Below are 9,866 nucleotides of genomic sequence, written 5' to 3' on the forward strand. Positions count from 1 at the left end.
TGAACCCCTATGCGGCCAGCTAAAACAATTTCTGAGGAAAGTATCATTATCAGAGCTCAGGCAGAGCTGAGAATTGTTCAAGTTCCCTCCAGGCAGAGTGGGAGAATCACCTAGGGGACTGAAAATCCTTCTTGAAAGCTCTTTAGCCTATTCTACTTGGGGGGATGGGGTGTGAGCTGATGGAGAGGGATCAATAGAGCTATAGTCAAACCCCATCTAAGCTCCAAAAAAGAGTGGAAGGTGGAGGGAAGGGAGAAGAAAAGGAGGGAAGGGAGAGGGGTATTCTAAGGGTTGAAAGGAGAACCATTTTAAGAAGAGAAACACAAGTGATTCACACATTTGAACATTTGCTAGAAATGTTCTCTCTTTAAATCTCAGGTTGAATTCGTAGGTTTTTAGGATGGTTTGAAAGTTATCTAGGTAAGTTGGTGGAGCCAGGTGAGTTGAGGACCCCTACTCCTCCGCCACCTTGCCCCCCCTGCCATAGATCTATTTGATATAAATGTGACTGTCATAAAACAATGTAACTGGAGAAACTAAGGGGTGCTTATGGTAGAGAAAGTTTGGGCTCCTTTCCACATATCAAGTCCACCATGGTGGTTGGTTTAACTACAGCACACAAGGGCCCCAAGGGTTGGTTCTCACCAGCATCTGAAGTGAGACAGTGGTTCCCTATAGACATTAGACAGGGCAGAAAAAGAAGAGTCATTGTCCTTCTCCATGAGGGCTGTTCCTACTACTGGCTGAGTTAAGCTGAGGATGAGCAACAAAGAAATAATTCCAGAAAAATAACGAACATCTTTAATAAACATTCCCTGGCTCCTTGCATGGCTCACTTCCCTCTAGGCCTCACCTGTGTCCACACCAGGATGCTCTCTTAATCCCACCTTGTGTTCTCCTCAATGAGCAGAAGAGTGTGCTGGCTCTGTTGTCTACCAGGGCTTCGGTCACTGGGAGCTTGTTCTAGGTCTGAGGGAAAGAACTCTCCCTCCTGTGATGGATGGATCCAGACCAGTTTTACCAGGCACAGTGAAGCACCTTCCTCTCTGAGGAAACTCATGCTCTACCCACAGGAGAATGGTTCTGACACAGTTCTTCCCTTCTATCATGTGCATGTTTATTGAATAAGTATTCACTGAGTATCGACTGTGTGCAAGGCCCCATACTACGTAGAAGGGATAGAGTGGTAGACCAGACCCATTTGCTTCCTGCCCTCACTGAGCTTCCATTCTAGCTTTTATCCTTTTAACAGGCTTTCAGCATGACATTAACCATAAGAGAATAATAATGTCCCACAGCAAGAAATGTACAGGTAAAAGGGACAGTGGTTGCCTGCCAAACTATTTATGCAAAACACAAATAGCCCAATTGTCTAAAAAATTATCTTCCTGCTAGTGAGATGACAGTAGCACAAGTGGCTCTGGTAATGCAAATAATCATCAATAGGAAATGGGGATGATTAAACAGTAAGTATACATGCCCATTCATTCAAAATAGTAGTAAATAAGCAGAAATCATATGACAGATACCACGGCTAACACCCCTTGAGCACTTGCTGTGTGACAGACGAGAATGGACTCCCTGAATTTTTATAACCACTGGTTCTGTTCTAATCATCCCAATTCTGTAGGGGTGGAGGGGAGGAGACTCAAGTCCTGGGAGGATCATACAGTGGAGAAGGTAGGACTTGAATCCAAGAAATCTTAAACTATCACCATACATAACACAAGCAACCATGGTACTAGAATTCTAGGAGGTTAATCTGAGGAAGGGGGAAATGGAGACCATAGACCAATTATGAATACATCATATTTCATCCCTTGAGTCCTGTTAACCTGCTTACTGAAATAAACCGTTGTGTATTCCATTATTTATGCTGAAATGATCCTGATGCATTGCTTATAGAGTGAATGCACAGCAGGCCCTTTAACAAGGATCAACCTGGGGCACCTGGGTGGCTCAGGTTGGTTAAGTGTCTGCCTTCAGTTCAGGTCACGATCCCAAGGTCCTGGGATTGAGCCCCCCATCGAGCTTCCTGCTCAGTGGGGAGTCTGCTTCTCCTTCTCCTTCTGTGTGCTCTCTCTCTCAAATAAATAAGTCTTTTAAAAGCAACAACAACAAGGACCAACCCGCACAGAACAATCACAGACTCCCTCTGACCCCCAATGGACTCCCTAAAGAAGGCTGCAGGCTCTTTCTTTCTGGCCAATTCTGGGAGATCTCAGCTTTTCAGAGCCTTTAAAGGAGTTAGACGAGGGTGAAGTTATGGAGTTGCCAGGGTCTGTTCTCCTGCTACATCGTAAAAGGAGTCCATCTGTGATTCCAAATACTTTTGGTGTCTTTCTTTCTCTTCCCATTCTACTCAGCACCTTTGGTCTTTCTGAAATGATTCCTAAAATCTTCCCTCATTGCTAAGGATTTCAACTCAAATCATTTTTGGGTATAATTTCTTCCCTCTCTAAAATCATTTGACATATTTATTTATTCTTGTATCACAAATCAGAGTGAAAAGGAAGTTGTTTGACATTTGGAGCTGTATAACTTTATGCAAAGAAGAATGTCAGGCGGGTCCCACCACAGTACACGCTAATCATAGCAAATGGGGTAACATTTCCCGAATCAAGATTAAGAGCCATTTACTATTTACACTGAACAGATTTCCTGAGCTATCCAGTTCCAATCAGACAAATATCTTATTCCTTCCATGTGTTTCTGAAACATAGTTATACACAAGCATAGAAAACCAGAAGGTTAAGAAATCTTTCTCAAAGGACAGTCTTTTGAGGTCCTTCACAAGTAGCTTATTACTGGGCAGTAGAAGGCAAAGGGCAGATGGGATGTCTCCCTATTTGCAGAGAGAGGGGTGTGTCAGAAGAGAGTGGGGTCAGAGTAGGACATGAGGTTAAATGATGGGGAAAAGAGATGATTTATGTTTTGCAAGTAAACCAATGAAACCGACTTTTCTGGAGCTTTTTATGAGGAATTAGAGTTTCAAGTTGGGGACCAGAAACTTCAGATTCTGTGATATAAACAAGCCCAGAGAAAGGCGATTGGAATCGGGGCTCTTATTATAAATAGTGGGAGTCCCTCTCCTACAGTCACCTTCTTATCTACAATTGTAGGCATTAGTATCTTCTGACAGCAAGATTCCTCATCTAAGAAACAAGACGTTTGAGTATGTGATTTGGTAGTTGTTCCATATACTTAGTTGATCAATCTCCTCGGACACTGTGCCTTCATTTAGGGTCATCTCTCACCAGCTGCCTTATATAGGCTTTTGCTGGAACAGCACAGCCAATATAAAATCTAGAGCCATCAACTTTCTACTCATTCCAGTAAATGTCAAGCCAGAAGTCTTTATTAGAACAGTTACATATAATATTTGCTCATTTTACTAAAATGATGACCAAAACAAACATTTGATAAGTTGTCCAGTCACATACCTACTTGTCTGTGTGACATAATGCCCATTCAAACTCTAACCTTTTACAAAGATTCCACTGTAATTCCTTGCTTCTTTTAGAGCCCAAAGCCCTGTACCTGTGTTCCTTTGTCCTATGCAATGGCTGCTCTGAACATCTGTGTCAATGTTTAAGTTAGTTGTCTCTTAGCTCCAAACCCATTGTAATACTCATCTTTGAGATACTCTGTGATACTTCACAAACTGTACTGCTTTGTGGGCTCCCTGTTGCACTCTTCATGTAGGCAGCACCAGAGGGAGACTGTGAGGCTGGAGAACAGAGAAAGGCTTGATCCTGTCTGCTCCTCTGCTGTTCCAGGGAGAAAGCTGTTCCCTCTGTGAGCTTTCCTTGTTTGCTTGAGGTTTCTGTAAACATCACACCAGCATGACATCTTCCTGTAACATCCAAGGTGCCTTCCTGTAGCATCAGCTGGATTCAGACTGCAGTTTTCCCAATGCTTGTGGAACCAGCCTCCTCATGCTCTCTCAGAGACACTGGCACCGACCTCCAGTATCCTGTCCAGGTTCTGCGTGGCACCTCTACAGGACTTTTCTTGTTCTCACAGCTACATGGATGATGGTTGCTTCCTACAGCTGCTACCACCATGGTCTCATTGAATTCCCCTTTTGCACTTTTAGTTCTCTCGTTAACAGCTCTTTATATTGAATGTTCTTTCAAATAACTGGTATGGTTTTGCCTTCTGGCTGGACCCTGATGGATACAGCAATTGAAGCTTTAAAAAAAATCATTGCCAGGGAACTCTCTCCTTTAAAGACAGCCACCAAAGGCCACCATTTTTTTCTAGACTAGGTCACATTTTTAAGCACTTAAACAAACAAGCAAAAAACCCAAGATTTTGAAACACATCAATAAATAAAATTGGCTCTCCCCTCATTTGGACTCAAAGAAGTAGAATTGAAATTTGTAAGGTACTCTACCTGTGACAGCCTTAAAACAGTTCTGTAGGCTAGTATTTCCATCTTATTTATTTTTTTAAAAGATTTTATTTGTTTATTCATGAGAGACACAGAGAATGAGAGAGAGAGAGAGAGAGAGAAAGGCAGAGATACAGGCAGAGGGAAAAACAGGCCCCATGCAGGGAGCCCAACGTGGGACTCAATCCAGGGTATCCAGGATCACACCCTGGGCCAAAGGTGGCGCTAAACCGCTGAGCCACCTGGGAAAAGTATTCCCATTTTATAGATAGAGTGACCTCGAGAAAAGACCATAAGCAAACCAGGATGACAACCAATAAGCGGCAGAGGTGAGACTTATTTATGCTCAGATCTAAACCCAAAGGCATACCATGTTGCCTCCACAAGCTAGATGGCATGGATCCATCTCTTCTCAAAGGAAAGGAAATGAATTAATTCAAACTGAATACATATGGTACAGTACTAGAACATAGGAAAGTGGGTCTTTAAAAAATGAAGAAAGCAGCATTCTTTGCCTCCAGAAAGCTCTCATTCTAGTGGAAAAGACAAGATAATGCCAATGTGGTCTTAATTAGTGCAACCCTAAGGAGTGGGGAAAATTGCAATGGGTAAGAACTGACCTTTCTTTTATGGTTGGTGTTATGAACAGTGATCCTTGAACAAACATGTCATTATTAGCTCTTCTTTAGCAGTCAGTAATTGACTCTGCTGTGGAATATCAAGAATGTGGAATGTGAGAGGGGAAGAAAAGAAAAAGAAAAAAAATTAAGAAAAGAAAGGAAACTGTATTTATTGGTTACCTAATATTTGCCAGACACTGTGCTCCATGTTTTACATACATTGATTTATTCAATCCTCATGGCTACTCCATGAGGAGAAAATTATTATTATTCCCATTTTATGGATGTAAAAAGGGAAGCCCAGAGGAGTTAAGTAATTTGCCTAGTGTATGTAGCTATTCAGGGGGTAGGGTTAGGGTTTAAGTTCCTGTCTTGACTAAGGCCAGGGCCACAGGCCTGGAGACAAGATGTTGGAACTGAAAGATTTAGGAAATGATGCTTATCCTTGATGTTTCTGGCTCTCCATAAAGCAAAATGAAAGATAAGTTTATAAACAACTATCTTGTGCCTCATCTATGCGTCCAACACACTATTGAAGCTCACAAAGAAAGGAGATAGGAATTCCTTAGGGTAAGAAAATTAGATTCATTCTCTTGCTGACATTTGTGCTACCGTGTTAGGAGGGGGAGCCTATTCTGTTCTTCAGTGTTTTGGAGTGTAGATTAAGAAAGAATTTGCTGAAAATTTAAGCAAACAGGCATTTTTTTGGGCAATCGGAATTGTAATTCAGGAGACATAAAATCAGGAAGAAACCTAAACTGTCTGAGGAACACAGAGAGAAGCAAAGTAATAAAGGAAAAAGGTTATAAGAGTAGTTCTCACTTAGGTCTGCTATGCAAAACAGAGATTGATATTAGATCAAGTGAGGTTGGTTGGGGTAATATGCAAATAAGGGATTGAAGCTTGTTAAACTGAACTGACCCCTTTCCAAGTGAAGAATGGGGATGATCCAATTGCCATAGTAAGGAGGAAGTCAAGTCCAGGCTGAGGGCTTGTGGCTGGCTTAAAAGCTCTAAAAGTTCATAGCTCTTCCAACAAGGATGTGCATAAATTCTTCTTCCCATATGGCCTCCTGACCCTATTTTTAAAAAGACTCTTAGTTGGGCTTGCTTGCTTCTTTTTGAAATCTCCTTTTACAATAGTGAATAGTATGTCTATCAATCTATGGTATGTCTGTCCCACTCTTACAACCTATCGTGAGTACACCCTGAATCCAAATATTGCTGCAAAACTTGTCTTCACTTCATCTGATTGCTGCTGCATGGACCAAGCCTATCTTGGAAGCAATGGTCACTCCTAATGCTTGCAGGGAATGTAAATACCAACAAATTTCTGTTGTTTATCTTGACTGCCTCTCAGAACATAATGCTGGTATCATGCTAAGTGATCCCCTCCCTGCCAGAAGGGAAAGTAGGGAGGAATAAGGGGGATGAAGGTGCTAAAAACTCCACCTTCCAGTAGAAGCATTTAGATGAGGCAGGCCTATTGGTAAATAAGCAGTCTTCTGAACAAGTACATTCAAGGTCATATAGATACATATTCAAGGTATATAACAAGGGCTCCTTGGACCTCTTCCACCTAGTTGATTGACAATTACACTTCTTTGTTTCTCCTTCCTCCCTCCAAACAGTATATATGTTATGCCTAATTTATATTAAGAAGCCTAATTTATATTAAGAAACTGAATGATGGCCTGCTTTTAAGTTTCTTAATTTGTACAATAGCTGGAAATAACATGTCCACATGTTTGTTGAAACTTTTCATTAAGACAAGCACTCTGCTAGGTTCTGGAGACATAAGTTGACAGTCTGTTCCAGCCGGGTCTCAAATGATTGAAAAAAAAGAGACACACTCTTACTGGCTCACCTAAAAAGTTGCATGCCAGCCACACATTACTTGGTCTAATCAGCTGTGGCCAAGCTAGAGGAGCCAACCACAGAGTGCAGTCACATAGTACAGACTCTTTGCCTTTGTATTATGGTTTTTGGAAAACTCAGATGAAATTTAGATGAAAATTGAAGTGAAATTAGAGATAATTTTTCAATGCCAAAAAAGGCATCAAGAACTTGAACAGTGCAATGATCTCTAAAGAAATAGAATCTGCAGATGGTTTAATAGGTAAGCTCTAACAAATATTCAAAGAACAGAGCTTGCAAATCTTAAACAAGTAATTCCAGAGAAGAGAAAAAGAGAGAACACTCCCTCAACTCATTTGATGAAACTTGAACAACCTTCATGACAAAAACAAGACAAAAATTCATGAATAAGGAACAATTATAGGTCAATCTCACCCATTAGCATAGACACAAATATCCTTAACAACATATTAGCAAATGGAATCCAGCAAAATGTAAAAAGCATTCTACATCATGCCAAGTTGCATTTATCTTAGGAATGCAAACTTGGTTTAACATTAGAAAATCTATTAATGTAATCATCACATCAATGGATTAAAGGAGAAAATGTGTATGATTATCTGGATAGATGATAGAAAATTCAGTACTTGAGTTGCTTGGGTGGCTCAGTCAATTAAGTGTCTGATTCAGCTCGGGTAATGATTGCAGGGTCCTGGGATGGAGCCCTGCATTGGGCTCCCTGCCCTGAGAGGAGCCTGCTTCTCCCTTTCCCTCTGTATTGATCAAAAGCTTATAAAACATATACCTGAATGCACATATCAACAATTTTCCTCTTAAACATCAAAAACAAGGTAAAAATGTTTAGCTATCTCTACAAACTTTCAGCAATGCAACAGACATCTTTGCCTCTGCAGTAAGAAAAGAAAAAGAAATAAAAAATGTGAGGATTGGAAAGAAAGAAGCAAAGCTAAGTATTTGCAGATGATATGATCTTACACACAGAAAACTGAGAATATGGATGAATTATTAGAATTAATATGGAAGTTAAATGGAAAGAAAAAGAGATGTAAACATGCAGTCCTTCATTCTGATATCTACTCACCTTCAGGTATACTGCTAATTCTGAAGTTTTAAAAAAATGAAAAATTATAATCCAGTGTTAATTTTCTTTTTTTTTCAGTGTTAATTTTCAAGCTCCTCAAAAGATATGAATAACAGCCAATTGCTTCCATGAAGTGTTTAAACAGATGGAGCACAGAGCACTGTGTTGGGGCCCACCAAGCCCTGGACCATGCAGCCCCAGGCCATCTCTCTAGCTGCATCATAGTCCACTGCCCACTCTCCTGCCCTCCTCCATTCTGTTTACCTGACAGGCCCAATGCCGTTGCCCCTGCAGAGAGAGTCCTTCCTCCCACTGCCCCTCTCCTTTTTTTTTTTTTTTTTTTTTTTTAATTTTTTTCCACTGCCCCTCTCCTAAACTTCACTTGTACTGTCTTTCAGGTCTCAGCCAATATACTACTTCTGGAGGAGCCTTCCCTGAGCCCCACACTAGAGTATGCTCCTTTATAAACATCTACTATGCTTCCCTGCTCTCCCCCTTTCACATCACTGTTCCTGTTTGTTCAGTGTCTAATTCCCTCAGTAGACAGTCAACTCCACGAGGGCAGGGACTAGTTCTCCACTATGTCATAAGCACCTGCTAGAGGGCCTGACAAATATGGGAGGCTTACTATCTGAAGAAAGAATGGGAAATAGGGAGGAAGAAAAATCTCCTTTCTGCACTAAAGAAAGAAGAAAGAGAACTTGTATGTTGGGGGCTGGGTAGGCAGATGGTTGGGAGGTGAAGCTGGTGTGGAGTTTACTTTCTGGGGAAACATCCCCATCCCACAGTATTTTAGAATATTATTATTTCTGAAGTCCATGTTGCCCAGTAGCAGCTTCCCAGCAACAGACATAATGGGATCTTCTCTAGAAATTCCACTACTCTAATCTGTTATTACTGGTGAATTGCATTGCTGGAAAAAAGATTAGTAGGCAGAAATGTTAAAATTCCACCCCCCCCCCAAAAAAAAAAAAAAAACACATCTCAATGGTGTGTAACTATAGTTTGACATCATTCATTGGGCAGAAATTTGATTATAATGTGGGGGACCATTTGGTAAAATAGAAAGATTATGGAATATGGAATTAGAAGACCTGGATCCAAGTCTTAGTTCCTCAACTTAGGAACTCAGCCTCAGAATCATCATCTATAAGCCGGGATATTCTTACACACCTTATGTTACGACGATTAAGAAATATGTGTTAAATTGCAAGTCTTTTACAAAATCTAAAGGGCTATACAAATCATGACATTTATGCAATAACTTGAAAGACTTTGGCCTTTGGTTTACTGGAGACATTCTATTTTAAAATTATAAGAATTGATTGATAATGTGATACAATACAAATCCCCTATTAAATAAATTCTGGTACCAAAACAAGCCATATTTCCTTGTATTACATTGTTAGAGTGATGATAGCAATCACATATTTACCAGAATTGTTAAGCAAACATAGGATTTTGAGCTTTTTAATCACTCCATGGGAGCCTACCCTAGGGGCCTAGTTCTTTCCTGGAAAAGCAGACACTGAGGAATCTGTAGTGTGGACAGCTTCAGAATACACTTTGTAGTCCATTTCTCTGTAGCTTACTGGGTAACAGGCCAAAGAGCTTAAGGGAATCTGATGGGCCAGAGGGTAGAGTAGATAGCAAGTAAATGGAGAAAAATGCCCTGTGTATTTCCCTCCTCTCCAGTAAGACCACTGCTGGCTCTCTGGTGACATCTTCAGACTAATGAGAGAATGAGAACTGGAAGCTTTAGGGAAAGACACGTCTAGGGCCAAAATCAACTAGATTTCTAAAGCCCACCATATTGTGTACATGAATCTCCTGGGTGTTTTGTTCAAACCTGGATGCTCATTCAGTTGATCTGGGGCAGGACCCAAGATTCT

General features: G+C 40.8%; 1 long non-coding RNA gene across 1 annotated transcript; it reads right to left on the reverse strand.

The window, feature by feature from the left end:
• Nucleotides 1-3,357: 3,357 nt before the first annotated feature.
• LOC119865941 lies at nt 3,358-9,842 on the reverse strand. The gene is made up of 3 exons (XR_005378634.1): nt 9,784-9,842; nt 7,975-7,994; nt 3,358-4,172 (listed from the first exon to the last, which is right to left on the reverse strand). It is a non-coding gene; the product is annotated as an uncharacterized LOC119865941 (long non-coding RNA).
• Between the last annotated feature and the right edge of the window lie 24 nt (nt 9,843-9,866).

This window comes from Canis lupus, chromosome 25 (assembly GCF_011100685.1).
Source record: "Canis lupus familiaris isolate Mischka breed German Shepherd chromosome 25, alternate assembly UU_Cfam_GSD_1.0, whole genome shotgun sequence".
Classification (NCBI taxonomy): Eukaryota; Metazoa; Chordata; class Mammalia; order Carnivora; family Canidae; genus Canis; species Canis lupus.